Source organism: Hippopotamus amphibius, chromosome 8 (assembly GCF_030028045.1).
Source record: "Hippopotamus amphibius kiboko isolate mHipAmp2 chromosome 8, mHipAmp2.hap2, whole genome shotgun sequence".
Taxonomy (NCBI): Eukaryota; Metazoa; Chordata; class Mammalia; order Artiodactyla; family Hippopotamidae; genus Hippopotamus; species Hippopotamus amphibius.
The window spans coordinates 63363600-63366455 of record NC_080193.1 but is presented as its reverse complement, the minus strand read 5'-3'; the positions used below and the strand labels follow the sequence as shown (position 1 = coordinate 63366455).

Here is a 2856-nt window from a genome sequence, read left to right as displayed (position 1 = left end):
GTACAAACCATAAGGCTCAGCATATATTTTCAAATGATTTTGTAATATTCTGAAAAAACTATCCAGATACATTAAAATGATAGGTAGTTGTTTAGGGAAAATTGTGATCAAAACTGTTGTGTTCCAAGCTGTAAGTCAGCTGGGTTAGCTGCAGCTACACTGGGGAACATCATACCTAGTATATTCCCTGTCCATTTACATTAAGCAGTAGTCCCTGATTGCAATTGCACTTTTACATGGTATAAATGTTTTCTTGCCTATGTTTGCACATTTAAGGTTTTTACCACTCCAAATCTGATATTTTTCACTTGCCTCAACATATTTACATTAGATTTGTGTGATGTTTCCAGAAGTTTACTATGCTATCTTTGAATGATTCCCTCCAAAATATAGATATATTCTGTGAATTACCTTTTACTTGGAAGTCTATCATTGATTTCTCCAAGGATGAAAGGTTTTTAAAAAGTAGCATTTTAAATTCAGCATGATTTGGGATGAGATGATAATTTTGTTATCAAATTAATTTATTCATTGAAATGATCTTATTTGTCTTCAGAATAATCTGAATACACATGAAGGTTTTTTGTGTGTTGTTTTGTTTGTTTGCTTTGTTTTGTTTTGACCTTGCCACACTGAGCCTTAAGGGACCTTACTTCCCCATTGTGGGATTGAAGCCGGCCTGGCAGTGAAGGTGCCCAGTTCTAACCACTGGACCACCAGGGAATTCCCCATGAAGTTTCAATATAGTTAGCCCTTGAACAATGCAAGGGTTAGGGCCACTGACCCCTGTGCTGTCGAAAATCAGCGTATAATTTTACAGTCCGCCTTCCGTATCTGCAGTTCCGCATCCTGCAGTTTAACCAACTGTGGATCATGTTGTAGTGTAGTACACGTTTATTGAAAAAAAAAAAATCCATATAAAAGTGGACCCGCGCAGTTCAAACCTGTGTTGTTCAGGGTCAACCGTATATTTTCTGAGCAGTATAAATGCCTGTGTGATTAAACCGAAAGGAACATGGGGAGGCAAAGGAAGACAATGGGGCTTATTTCGGTTAGAAAAAAAATAGAAAACGTTTTCTCATTTAGCTTAAAGGGTGTTCTTCAATTAAGGAAATCTGCTTTTAAAGAAATGATACAGGCTGCTGACTTTTCTTCATGCGACCCTCACCGCCGTCTCCAGAACTTTCCCTCCCTTGGACACAATGGCAACTCTTAAGGAAAAACTGATCGCACCAGTTGCAGAAGCAGAGGCAACGGTTCCAAACAGTAAGATCACCATAGTGGGTGTTGAGCAAGTTGGTACGGCATGTGCCATCAGCATTCTGGGAAAGTCTCTGACTGATGAGCTTGCTCTTGTGGATGTTTTGTAAAAGAAACGCAAAGGAGAAATGATGGACCTGCAGCATGGGAGCTTATTCCTTCAAACACCAAAAATTGTGGCAGACAGAGATTACTCTGTGACTGCCAATTCCAAGATCGTGGTGGTAACTGCAGGAGTTCGCCAGCAAGAGGGAAAGAGTCGTCTGAATCTGGTGCAGGGGAATATTAATGTTTTCAAGTTCATCATTCCTTAGATCATCAAGTACAGTCCTGACTGCGTCATAATTGTGGTTTCTAACCCAGTGGATATTCTCACATATGTTACCTGGAAACTAAATGGATTAACCAAGCACCGTGTGATTGGGAGTGGGTGTAATCTAGATTCTGCTAGGTTTCGCTATCTTATAGCTGAAAAATTTAGCATTCATCCCAGCAGCTGCCACGGATGGATTTTGGGAGAACTGGCGACTCAAGTGTGGCTGTGTGAAGTGAGGTGAATGTGGCGTTTCTCTACAGGAACTGAATCCACAAATGGGAACGGACAGTGATAGTGAAAATTGGAAGGAAGTGCATAAGATGGTGGTCGAAAGTGCTTATGAAGTTATCAAGCTAAAAGCATACACCAACTGGGCTATTGGATTAAGTGTGGCTGATTTTATTGAATCCACGTTGAAAAATCTATCCAGGACTCACCAAGTGTCAACAATGGTGAACGGGATGTATGGCATTGAGAATGAAGTCTTCCTGAGCCTTCCATGCATCCTGAATGCTCGGGGGTTAATGAGTGTTATCAATCAGAATCTGAAGGAGGATGAGGTTGCCCAACTCAAGAAAAGAGCAGACACCCTATGGGACATCCAGAAGGACCTGAAGGACCTGTGACTTCCAGCTGCTAGACTGTAGAAACTTAAAACTACAGTGTGATTAACCACGAGCCTTTAGTTTTCATCCATGTACGTGGAGCACAGTTTGCTTTTATCTTCCTAAGTATGTGAATCTGGGCTCCCAGAATCAAAGCCCAAGCTTGGTTTAATGCTTGCAAAATGAGTCCTCAAACAAAAAAAAATTAAGTATTGTAGTGTGAAAAAAAAAATGATACAGGTGGTGAGGCGAGGAAGCCGGGTCTTTTTTCTCCTCAGCTCTGTGGCTTTGTGTTCTAGGATCTTTTGAAATGTGGGTATTTAAGTGAGAATATAATTCATAACAGCAATTTTAACTGTCACAGTAAAGGCTGATAGTAAACTTACCAAGTAAAGATATAAGCAATAAAATATGAAAAAGCCTTGGCTAAACATAACAATCCAAATAGTAATAAGAAGAATAAAAGACAAAGTGTGCAAGAAGGGTGTGATGGAGGAAATATCCAGCTGAAGATGTTGAGAAATAGTTTTAAATTGGTTTGGTTCAATTCATGTTAAATAATAGCATGCTGTAATTTTAAACTCTAATACTAAAATAATTTTAGAAATAGAAATATATAGTTATAGCACAGTCATAAATATACATAAACATCTCTATCATTACCAGAACTTACTA

General features: G+C 39.1%; 1 pseudogene; it reads left to right on the top strand.

The window, feature by feature from the left end:
- The first annotated feature begins 1202 nt into the window (after positions 1-1202).
- On the top strand, positions 1203-2202 carry LOC130858771 (L-lactate dehydrogenase B chain-like; annotated as a pseudogene).
- Positions 2203-2856: the final 654 nt, after the last annotated feature.